The sequence below is a fragment of the Penaeus japonicus genome, unplaced genomic scaffold (genome assembly GCF_977035675.1).
Source record: "Penaeus japonicus unplaced genomic scaffold, GWHDUDI00000001_assembly GWHDUDI00000042, whole genome shotgun sequence".
Lineage (NCBI taxonomy): Eukaryota > Metazoa > Arthropoda > Malacostraca > Decapoda > Penaeidae > Penaeus > Penaeus japonicus.
The window spans coordinates 14232659-14245158 of NW_028234444.1; the positions used below are offsets into that span (position 1 = coordinate 14232659).

The 12500-nt window shown below is 43.1% G+C and overlaps 1 protein-coding gene across 1 annotated transcript in view; it reads right to left on the minus strand.

Moving 5' to 3' along the window:
* LOC122249321 (uncharacterized) overlaps positions 1–12500 on the minus strand; it is a 21950-nt gene that overhangs the window by 8774 nt on the left and 676 nt on the right. The window lies entirely within an intron of this gene.

The following is a 12500-nucleotide window of genomic DNA, read 5'->3' on the forward strand; positions in this document are numbered from 1 at the left end:
AGAAGAAGAGAGACAGAGAGAGAGAAAGAAAGAACGCAGATAAACAGAACAATGCATGTCTACGTGTGTGTGTGTGTGTGTGTGTGTGTGTGAGAGAGAGAGAGAGAGAGAGAGAGAGAGAGAGAGAGAGAGAGAGAGAGAGAGAGAGAGAGAGAGAGAGAGAGAGAGAGAGAGAGAGAGAGAGAGAGAGAGAGAGAGAGAGAGAGAGAGAGAAAAGAGGCCGAGGCAAAAAGGGGAGGGAAAGGGGAACCGCAGGAGCCAGTTTCCGTTGTGTAACCGACCGACCGAGTGGCGAAATTGTGTTTGCGGTCGAGAAGCGAACGACTGGGGGATGACGTCACATGCTACGCTCACCCTTTACACATGGACGCACAGGTATGCGCACATAGACATAGACACATAGACACACACACACACACACACACACACACACACACACACACACACACACACACACACACACTCACACACACACAAAGCATACAAGCAAAGATGTGTGTGTGTGTACATTCATACATATATTCATACATACATACGTGTGTGTACATTCATACATACATATCAATCAATTAAATAACAACAATGATAATAAATGGACAAATTACATATTTACTTACATCACTTTTCTAGTGTCTCCCCCCCCCCCCTCACTCTCTTTCTCTCTCTCTCTCTCTTATTTTCTCTCTCTCTCTCTCTCTCTCTCTCTCTCTCTCTCTCTCTCTCTCTCTCTCTCTCTCTCTCTCTCTCTCTCTCCTCCGTTTCCCCTTAACAAGACAGTGATTATATAATTTAGGTAATTTCTCTCTCCTTTTTTGTCTCAAAATTTATTTTACTCCATACATGCGTTTACATCCTGTCCCTAACCCATTCTTGAAATCTCTTTCTCTCTCTTTCTTACTCTTTCTCCTCCTTCCCCGATTCTAATCATTTATTACTCTTCTTCTTCTTCCTCCTTCCAATCTGTCACCAGCTCCTCCTCCTCCTCTTCCTCTCCTCCCCTCCTCCTCCTTCTCCTCCTCACCCCCACTATCCTCTTCCTCCTTTTCTCCCCACCCCTTACTCCTCCTCTTCTTTCCTCCATTCCTCTCCTCCTCCTTTTCTTTCCTCCTTTCCCCTCCTCCTCTTTTTCTTTCCTCCCCTCTTCCTTCTCCTCCTCTTCTCCCCTCCCCTTCCCTCCTCCTCCTCTTCTCCCCCTCCCCTCCTTCTCCTCCTCCTCCCCCTCTTCTCCCCTCCCCTTCTCCTCCTCCTCTCCCTCCTCCTCTTCTCCCCTCCCCCCCCCTCCTCCCCCTCTTCTCCCCTCCCCTCCTCCTCCTCTTCTCCCCCTCCCCTTCTCCTCCTCCTCCTCCCCCTCTTCTCCCCTCCCCTTCCCTCCTCCTCCTCTTCTCCTCCTTCTCAGGCTGTAAACACAAATCCTTCCGGTTTCGGTTAGGCCTAAATAAAAAACCCTTTGGCAGGAGAAGTTGTTGTTGTTGTTGCCGTGTGCGTGTGCGCGTGCGTGCGTGTGTGTGTGTGCGTGTGCGTGTGCGTGTGTATGTGTGCGTGTGTGTGCGTGTGTGTGTGTGTGTGTGTGTGTGTGTGTGTGTGTGTGTGTGTGTGTGTGTGTGTGTGTGTGTGTGTGCTGAAGGGGGTAAGTGGGGGGGGTGTAGGATACCCCCTCTCCGCGTTCTCGTTTTATCATAATTGTCCTCCTCTTTATTATCTATTGACTTTATTTCACTTGTCTACTTTTATTCACCACTTCCCTTGCATGCGTACGAGCATGCGTGTATTGTTATGTACACATGTGCGTGTTGTGTGCGTATGTGCATAGGAGCATGTATGTATTATTATGTACACATGTGCGTGTTGTGTGCGTATGTGCGTAGGAGCATGTATGTATTATTATGTACACATGTGCGTGTTGTGTGCGTGTGTGCGTAGGAACATGTATGTATTATTCTGTACACATGTGCGTGGTGTGTGCGTATTTGCGTAGGAGCATGTATGTATTATTCTGTACACAGGTGCGTGGTGTGTGCGTATGTGCGAAAGGAGCATGTATGTATTATTATGTACACATGTGCGTGTTGTGTGCGTATGTGCGAAAGGAGCATGTATGTATTATGTACACATGTGCATGTTGTGTGCATATGTGCGTAGGAGCATGTATGTATTATCATGTACACATGTGCGTGTTGTGTGCATATGTGTGTAGGAGCATGTATGTATTATCATGTACACATGTGCGTGTTGTGTGTGTAGGAGCATGTATGTATTATCATGTACACATGTGCGTGTTGTGTGCGTACGTGCGTAGGCGGTGTGCAAGGTCAGGGCCCAGACGGAGACGCGGACAACGCCTCCCTTGTTACCTGCCTACGCTTTCCACCACGCGCTCTCTTGTCTCTCTTTCTCTCGCACTCTTCTATTTCGTTCTCTTGCTTTCTTTCTCTTTCTCTCTTTCTTTTTCTTTCGCTTACCTCTTGCTCTGTCTCTGTCTGTCTGTCTGTCTATCTCTCTCTCACTCACTCTGTCTCTCTTCATCCTCCCTACTCTGTCTCTCTCACATTCTATCTATCTACCTGCGCCTGTGTCTGTCTGTCTGTCTGTCTCTCTCATACATACACACAAAACAATACAAACAACCACAAAAACGCATAAAAAAAACGCAACAATCACATTCTTTTTTAACAAATTCCCTCCCCCTCTCCCCCCCTTCTATAACCCCCTCCCCCCTCCCCCCCAATTCGCGGTCGACCGAGGGAGTCAAAAGCCGCGCAATAAAATGGCTTGGCGCCTTAGAGCTCAAAATCTCTTCTTAAACAAGGCCAGGTTCGTATTTATAGACGTGACGGCACTGTCGGAGGAGGAGGAGGGAGGAGGAAGGAGGAGGAGGAGTAGAAGGGGGAAAGGGGGAGGAGGAGGAGGAGGAGGGAGAGGGAGGAGGGGAGGAGGAGGAGGAAAAAGAAGAAGAGGAGCAGGGGGATGGAGGGGGGAGGGAGGAGGAAGAAGAAGAAGAGGAGCAGGGGGTGGAGGGGGGAGGAGGTGGAGTAGAAGGGGGAGGAGGAAGAAGAAGAGCAGGGGGTGGAGGGGGGAGGAGGAAGAAGTAGAGGAGGGGGGAGGAGGAGGAGGAGGGAGAAAGAGGAGGAGGTGGAGGAAAAGACAAAGATAAGAGGAGAGAAGAAGAATAAAGAGAGAGAGACAGTCTACCACATCGACAAATACCTTAATTGCCAATAAGCATGTGATCATTAAAAGCCGTAATCAGTTAAACAAGACCCTAATCATCTAAATGTGTGTAATTAGCAAGGCTATTAAAAGTCAGTAATAATAACAACAAAAACTGAAAAAAAACAATAGCACAAAAAATATCAATAATAATAATAAACACAACAACGATTATATAACCTTTGCATTCACACACACACAAAAAAAAGTAGAAAAAAAACATTAACGGTAACAAAATACAAATTGCACACAAACAAATAAACAAGCAAATACAAAGAGACAAACTCAACTTTCCACCAAGTGCGCCATAGACAATAATTACTATTTCCGGGTCGCATACTTGAGTTGATGAAGAATGATGATTGGTAATGAGTCTAACTACTTCTTCTCTTATTCTCTGTACTTCTATTTATTGACATTTTCATATTCTTCTCATTCTCCTTCTTCAATATATAATTAAGTATTTCTGAACTTGACTTCAGAGGCACTTTCACCGATTCAAAAAAAAAAAAAAAAAAAAAGACACCACAATGCGACCCTGTGTTAGTAAGACCCTCGCCGCTTCATAAACCTCTCTTTCTACCCTCTCCTCCCCGCCCACGCCCTCCTCCCTTCCCTCCCCGCCCACGCCCTCCTTCCCTCCCCTTCCACGCCCTCCTCCTCCCTCCCCTCCCCTCCCACGCCCTCTTTCCCCCTCCCACCCTTAACCTCACGCAGTCCTTCCCTTTGGAGGTTAGCATCATTACTTTAGGTCCACTTTCACTTTTCTAAGAATGCTGAAGTGAGGATGTACACGCTTACATATGTAGAAGTATACACACAAGAATACACACTTACATACGTACGTATGACACAGAGCCGTTGCTACCAAACGCCATAATTCCCAAAGTGCAGGGACACTTTGGTACCAATTTTCATGATTTTTTTCTATAAAAATAATTTCTGGGAGAGATAAAGTGTCTTTTTTAGGCAAAATCAGGGAAAGAAAAGTTAAGTAGGGAGGCTCCCCTCCATAAGTCTATCCACACATCCCACGCACGCACGCACATACACACACACACACAAACAAACAAACAAGCGCCCACGCACAATTGGCCAAAGATACACACACATCCACACATCGCACGCACGCACACTCACACGCACACACACACACACACACACACACACACACACACACACACACACACACGCACACACACACAAACGCCCCCCACCACACACACACACAAACAAGCACCCACGCACAATTGGCCAAAGACACACGCACATCCACACATTCACGCATCCTGGATCACAAACGCGAATGACTTTGCGTTTATTCAAGGACAGATATAAATGGCTATGACGGAGGATATACAAAAATAGAATGCGAATAGGCGAGAGAGAGAGAGAGAGAGAGAGAGAGAGAGAGAGAGAGAGAGAGAGAGAGAGAGAGAGAGAGAGAGAGAGAGAGAGAGAGAGAGAGAGAGAGAGAGAGAGAGAGAGAGAGAGAGAGAGAGGAGAGAGAGAGAGGAGAGAGAGAGAGAGGAGAGAGAGAGAGAGAGGAGAGAGAGAGAGAGAGAGAGAGAGAGTGAGAGAGAGAGAGAGAGAGAGGAGAGAGAGGGGAGAGAGAGAGAGAGAGAGAGAGAAAGAGAGAGGGAGAGAGAGAGAGAGAGAGAGAGAGAGAGAGAGAGAGAGAGAGAGAGAGAGAGAGAGAGAGAGAGAGAGAGAGAGAGAGAGAGAGAGAGAGAGAGAGACCTACAACAAGAAAAATTACTTGGAAAAAAAGGCAACCCTGTTTACATCATCATTATTAACCTGAATAATTAGGCTGAACGAAATAATTTCCCATCATTTCATACGCAGGAATAAATAAGCCTAAACAACCTTCATGGTGGAAGCGGAAGTGTAGATAGGATAGAAGGGGAGGGGAGAGAGCGATAGAGAAGAGGGGGGGGGTAGAAAAGAAGGAGAGACCGGAGGAGGAAAAGTGGTAGAGGGAAGAGGGGGGGGGTAGATAAAAGGGTTAAAGGAAGGAAGGAAAGTGGAGGGGAGATAGAGAAAGAAGGGGAAAGATTAAAGAAAAGGGGAGGGAAGGGGAGACAGGGAGGGATAATAACGGTAAGGGGACAAAGGAGAAGAAGGTTGAGGGAAGAGAAGGGGAGATGGTAGAAATAGAAGAGAAAGAGAAGGAAAATGAGGAAGAGGAAGGGATGAAAAACAACGAATTGTGACATATATCAGAAAAAAAATATACATCTAAAAATGAACAACTGTTGTTATAAATATACAAAATCACAGTAGCTTTCAGAAAAGTATAAGAACAAGGAATTAAGAGCAGAATTAGCAAGGATTTTTTAAAATCATACAAATAATAATAATAAATTATGATAAAAGATGAACCAAAGTTAACTAATAACAGCAATGAATAAAAAAACATTATAATTACTTAATTAATCCTTGTTAAAACGACATGACAAGATCTTAAAAGAAAAAATGATATTTTCTTATGATTCCCCGACCGTGACCTAAAAATTGCTGAGTCATCACTAAGTAATACATCTTTACAAAGCCATTTTTTAAATATTATTTCGTATTATTCTGTTAGTTTATTTACTCTTTTAATTGAAATATATATAATGATGTAAATATCAAGAGTACGATAGTATTGAAATGAGTATAAGTGCTATTAATAAACATGAATTACGATAAACGAACGAAACCACAAAATTTACAAAATACAGATATTCAATGAATGCGAAAAAATATAGATATTCACTGAATGCGCAAAAAATAAAACAATCAACCACACATACACACAGAACACAGACAGACATACATATATATAAACAAAAAACACACACAATTTCATCGGGCAGACAGGTAATCAAACAAACAAATGACCAAACAATGATAATTTTCAAAACCAGGAAATACGAAGTAGTGTTTAGAGTTTAATCAGTCACGCTTTAGCAACTTTAGGCTTATGGATGTTCTTATAGGCCTTGGAGGAATTAATTTGATTTCTTTTTTTATATTTTGTGTTTGTTGTGTTTGTTTGTTTGTATGTGTTTGTTTGTGTGTGTGTGTGTGTGTATTTGTGTGTGTGAGTGTGTGTGTGTTTGTGTGTGTGTGTTTGTGTGTGTGAGTGTGTGTGTGTGTGTTTGTGTGTGTGTTTGTTTGTTTGTGTGTGTTTATGTGTGTGTGTGAATGTTTCCTTTGCAATAATGAGAGAGAAGAGAGAATGAAAGGAATGATCAAAAGCATCTGCATCAGTTGCAATGCTCCGCTTCTAAATCTGCAGTTCAAGTTGTTTTGCAAGTTGAAAATTCCGTTAAGTCAGCCAGCATTGCAATTGCTCTGGATGAATTCATTCTTAAATATAGAACTGAGTCAAAGATGCTGCTAACACCGGCAAAAAATATTTAGTCATTTGTTCGAAGATAAAAATAAAGAGAAAGAAAGAAGGAAAATATTGAAGTATTCTCGTGAAACGAAATATGTATACATATGTAACTAAGGGGGGCAAGTGTGTTTATATTCATGAAAGAAAAAAATGTGTGAATATATATATATTTATTTATATAGATAAATATATATGTACATATATATACATATACACATAAATACATATATAAACATATATATATATATATATATATATATATATATATATATATATATATATATATAAACATGCTCATAAAACAAAGAAATAAGCATATATTCATAAAGTAATTTGTTCTTCAGAAACCAGACAACACAATCATCACATTTCTTTGGTTTATTATTAAAAGAAAGAAAAATAAAGAATATGAATCGCAGTGCGCGGGAATACGTGACGTCATCGGCCAAGAGAGTGCGAGACCATTCCATTTTCTTCCAAAATATAAACGTGGACGAAACTTTCTAAAAAATCAAAATAACACTGAGAGCAAAGATCTTCACGCCCAGCCACGCCACTACTAACGAACATGCACTTTTTTCCTCCACCGGTGACCATCTGCAAGGGTGCAAATGGAATCAATTGAGAGAGAAAAAAAAGATGATAATCCCGGCCTCAGCCTGGGTGCCCGCGGTCGCCACCAACCACCGTTTCGGTCGAGCTCTCACAACGCTTCATAAACCTTCTTAATTTGACGTTACTCTGAAGGCCATTTTGTTGTCACCGCTCGAAGGAAATGCGTAGGTGTTTTACTGCAGGGTCCCTTTCTCTCTCTCTCTCTCTCTCTCTCTCTCTCTCTCTCTCTCTCTCTCTCTCTCTCTCTCTCTTTATACATATATATAAATATAATATATGTGTATATATGTACATATATATATGTAAATATATATACATATATATACATATATATATAGATATACATATACATATATATATACATATATATATATATGTACATATATATGTATATATATGTATGTATATATGTATATATATATGTATATATGTATATATATATATATATATATATATATATATATATATATATATACGGTAAATTAAGCTTATACGCTAAGCGACAGGATGACTCTCACAACAATTCCTCTGGATGACGTCACAAAATGGTGGTTAGAGGATACGTGGGCGGCCGACCCTATAGACCGTGGTTTATGGATGGTTACAGATGCACACCCGTATACGCACATGCACATGCACATAGGCATATGCATATACAAATACATTTATACATTCATGTTTGTCTGCCTATTTCTGTCTCTCTTTCTGCTTTCTCTCTTATTCTCTCTCTCTCTCTCTCTCTCTTTCTGCTTTCTCTCTCTCTCTCTCTCTCTCTCTCTCTCTCTCTCTCTCTCTCTCTCTCTCTCTCTCTCTCTCTCTCTCTCTCTCTCTCTCTCTCTCTCTCTCTCTCTTGTCTTATTTTGTCTTGTTCTCGCTATTTCTCTCTCTCTCTCTTTGTTCTCCCTTCTCTCTCTCTCTCTCTCTCTCTCTCTCTCTCTCTCTCTCTCTCTCTCTCTCTCTCTCTCTCTCTCTCTCTCTCTCTTTCACACATGTACGAGCACATAAAGTAAGAGAAAGAGAAAAAAGAAAATAAGATGGATAGGTAGAGAGAGAGAAGGAGGGGGGAGTATGAGTAATGACCCCTCTAGTCATGGAATTCAGGGCATGAATGATTGCATGACCCAGGTGGCGAAAAAGCTGATAGTGGGTGTGAGAGGGGGGGGGGGTACGGAGGGAGGGGGGAGGACGAGAGAGAGAGAGAGAGAGAGAGAGAGAGAGAGAGAGAGAGAGAGTGAATGCAGGAGAAAAAGATAGAGACCGAAGAGGGAAAGATGGAGAGAATAAATTAAGAGAACATTGCATCAATATTTATGAAATGCAGTGGATAAACAATATATTCTCTCTCTCTCTCTCTCTCTCTCTCTCTCTCTCTCTCTCTCTCTCTCTCTCTCTCTCTCTCTCTCTCTCTCTCTCTCTCTCTCTCTCTCTCCTACCAATTCCACCTCATTCGTCTGCCTAAAGAACTTGATGGACAGGAAACGTTAAGGAAAGTTAAGCACTCGCTGGGTACACTTCTCTCGGTCGGTCTCTCTCTCTCTCTCTCTCTCTCTCTCTCTCTATCTATCTATCTATCTATTTATCTCTATCTCTATCCCTATCCCTATCCCTATCCCTATCCCCATCCCAATCCCCATCCCCATCCCCATCCCCATCCCCATCCCCATCCCCCTCCCCCGCTCCCTCCCCCTCCCCCTCCCCCTCCCCATCCCCCTCTCCCTCCCCCTCCCCCTCCCTCTTCCTCTCCCCCTCCCCTCCTTCCCACTATAAACAAACCACAAACAAGCACGACTGATAACCAATGAAGAAATTAATAAACCTGATAAGAGGGAGGGAAGGAAGGGTAGGGGGAGGAAAATGAGGTTGAGGAGGAGGAGGAAATTGAGGTGGTGGTGGAGGAGGAGGAGGAAAATGAGGTGGTGGTGGAGGAGGAGGAGGAAAATGAGGTGGAGGAGGAAAATGAGGTGGAGGTGGAGGAGGAGGAGGAGGAGGAGGAGGAGGAGGAGGAGGAGGAGGAGAAGAAGAAGAAGAAGAAGAAGAAGAAGAAGAAGAGGAAGAAGAAGAAGAAGGAAGAGATGGCGGACAAGAAGTTGAAACAGGAGGAGGAGGAGAAAGTGGAGGAAGATGAATAAAATAGGTAGGAGGAGAAGGAGGAGGAGGAAGTGGGCGTAGGGCGTAGAGGGGGGGGGAGGTAAACATCCTATCGATCCGTTGGCGTCGATGCCTCGCTGGCGCCACGGAATGAGGGAGAAGAGAGTAACAGAAAATAAACACGAGGCCATAACATGGAAGAAGAGAACCAGGAAGAAAATAAGATAAAGATGAAGAGGAAAAAAATGAAATGAATTTATGTAAAAAAGAAGGAAATCTAAAAATGCGTAAGTACTTGAGAGAGAGAGAGAGAGAGAGAGAGAGAGAGAGAGAGAGAGAGAGAGAGAGAGAGAGAGAGAGATAAGAGGGAAAGAGGGGGAAAGATAAAAAAAAAAAAAAATAGAAAGCGAAAAAAAAGATAAAGAGATAGAGAGACAGAGACGAGAGCGAGAGAGACAGACAGAGAAAGAGAGAGAGAATCAGTCATATCTTACGTACGGTCAAAGGTCTTACAATATCACAACACGTATCGCTTTATACACCGTATGAATCACTGCCATAATATTTACACATGAGATCATGGAACTAAAAATTATCGTAACGTCATTCTAGTTAAGGCGTTTGAGTGCATTAATTTTGAAATTTTGCGTGTGGGAGGGGGAGGAGGGGGGGACGGGGGTGGAGGGAGGGAGGGGGAGGAGGGGGGGAACGGGGGTGGAGGGGTGGGAGAGAGGGAGGGAAGGAGGGAAGGAGGAAGGGAGGGAGGGGGGAGGGTGGGTGGGTTGGGAGGGAGGGAGGGAGGGAGGGAAGGAGGGAGGGAGGGAGGGAGGAAGGGAGGGAGGGTGGGCTGGTGGGTGTTTTTTTTTGGGGGTAGGTAGGTGGGTAGGTGGTGAGGACGGGAGGGAGAGTGAGTGAGTGAGTGAGTGAGTGAAAGAGGAAAGTAGTGAAGAAAGGAAGAAACACAGACACACAAAGAGAAAACACAAGCCCCACCGGTTAACAAGGAAACATCAACAACAACAACAAAACCACAACCAAAAACAACAACAACAATAAAAACAACAAGAGGGGGACACCTAGACACCCGGAATGAGACCGGCCAGGGAGGTCATTGCACCAGACGTCAATCAAACATGGAAAAAAGAAAAGAATCACGTGACCTAAATCCTTCCCATGCACAAGCTAATCGTTGACTGAAGGGAAGGGGGGTGGAAGGGAGGAGGGGGAAGGGGGAAGAGGGAAGGGGAGGGGAGAAGGAGAGGGAGAGGGAGAGGGAGAGGGAGAGGGAGAGGGAGAGGGAGAGGGAGAGGGAGAGGGAGAGAGAGAGAGGGAGAGGGAGAGGGAGAGGGGGAAAGAGAAAGAGAAAGAGAAAGAGAGAGAGAGAGAGAGAGAGAGAGAGAAAGAGAGAGAGAGAGAAAGAAAGGGCCCTTCAATAAACGAAGAAAAAGATAAATATACAAACGAAGAAAAACATAAATAACCAAACCAATAACAGTGACAGAAAAAAAAATTCTTACACACACACAAACACAAACAACAAAGTAACAGGTGGAACTGTCTACATTGTTTACATCACAGAACACAACAGGTGGAAAAGGAAGAGGAAGGGAGGGTGGAAGGGGCATGGAAGGGCTGAGAGAGAGAGGGGGGAGGAAGAGGCATTGCAACAAGAGCGAACCGGAAGTATCGCACTTGAAACAATCACGTCAAAAACAAAACAAAGTCTGAATGCGTCAGACTGGACACACCACACAAATAATGAATATGATGTCAGTGGCATGACTCACAAACAAACAAACGAATTTCCAGGATACAAATTTATGCATGTGATTTGTTCATTATACATACGATTAAAATAAGGAGTAATGTTGATATCTGGATGGACAGGTAATAGAAACTCTCTATTTACAATATTTGTTACATGACCTTTTCCATATACAAAAAAAGAGGTAGCCACAGAAATAGATAGATAGATAGATAGATCGATACAGAGCCAGTAAACTAGATAGAAAGAAAGATAGATAGATGGATATATAGATAGAGATAGATAGGCAGATAGATAGATACAGAGCCAGAAAACTAGATAGAAAGATAGATAGATAGATAGATAGGTAGATAGATAGATATATATAGAGAGGCAAATAGCTAGAGCGAAAGATAAATAGAAAGATAGAAAGAAAGATAGATAGATAGAGATAGATAGATAAATAGATAGATAGACATATATATATATATATATATATATATATATAGATAGATAGATAGATAGATAGATAGAGAGATAGAGAGAGAATAAGAAACAGAAAGAAATAAAGAAATAAAGATTAAAATGACGAAAGAGGGAAAAGGGAACACGGCGAAAAGCCAAGGCGAATGTGAGAGGTGAAAACGCGGATAAGTATACCAGTAACAAAAAACAACAACAGGACGAAGTTTCCCACCAGACACCTGATCTCAAATCCTGTCAACACCTTGGGATTGCACTGATGCCAACACTGCCAACCATTTGACACCATTTAAATCAAGGTTTGCAACAATGGTAGGACTTGGCATTGTGGTGTATCAACATCTGATGGTCATGTCTATCACTAACAACACTTGGTACTAATAATCTTCCACCATTTTACTTGATACTTGAGTCTAGAGACTAGCCTCTGACAACACCTATTTATCCTGACAACAACTGTTACGTAAGCCTTATAACTATTTACAACATGTCACTCATATTTAACTTAAACCTGACAACCTTTGCCAACACGTCACTCGAACTTGACAATACCTGTCACTAAGCCTGACAACATCTGTTAAGCTATCACCTGAGCCTGGTAACCACTGACAACACCTCCTATCTAAAGTCTGACAACCTTTGACAACACCTGCTATCAAAGCCTGGCAACTTCTAACACCTCCTATCTAAGTCTGACAACCTTTGACAACACCTGCTATCAAAGCCTGACAACCTCTAACAACACCTGCTAACAACACCAGCTATACAAAGTTTCTAACAACACCTGATATCCAGACCTGACAACCTCTGCCACCCAAGCCTGACAACGCTCGTGAAGGAAAGAGAAAGTTGGGATCTGGGAACTGTCTTTCCCCCCCTCCCCCCAGTCTTCCACCTCCTCCCTTACCCCGCCCACTCCAAGTTCTAAATTCCATAGTGTAAGTCTGTGCGCGCGCGTGCATGTATGGCGCGTGT